The sequence below is a fragment of the Phaethon lepturus genome, unplaced genomic scaffold (genome assembly GCF_000687285.1).
Source record: "Phaethon lepturus isolate BGI_N335 unplaced genomic scaffold, ASM68728v1 scaffold34703, whole genome shotgun sequence".
Taxonomy (NCBI): Eukaryota; Metazoa; Chordata; class Aves; order Phaethontiformes; family Phaethontidae; genus Phaethon; species Phaethon lepturus.
In genome coordinates this window covers 52,332-52,560 of record NW_010527606.1, presented here as the reverse complement: position 1 = coordinate 52,560, position 229 = coordinate 52,332, and positions in this window count along the sequence as shown.

Here is a 229-nt window from a genome sequence, read left to right as displayed (position 1 = left end):
ACAACCAGCACAGGAATCATTAGACAGTTCGAAGATCGGTGGTTTGCCCACTCCAGGGTCATGCCTTTAAGGCCACTGCCAGAAGGTTTAGGGACACAAGAAGAATACCCATTACAGGATAAGACTTTCCCTGAAAATCTCCCTTCCTCCTGTTTTCTGTTAATAGCTGGCCTGGACCCTAGAAATCTCACCAGAAGAGAAAAAAAAACCCTCAAAAATAAAAACCCCA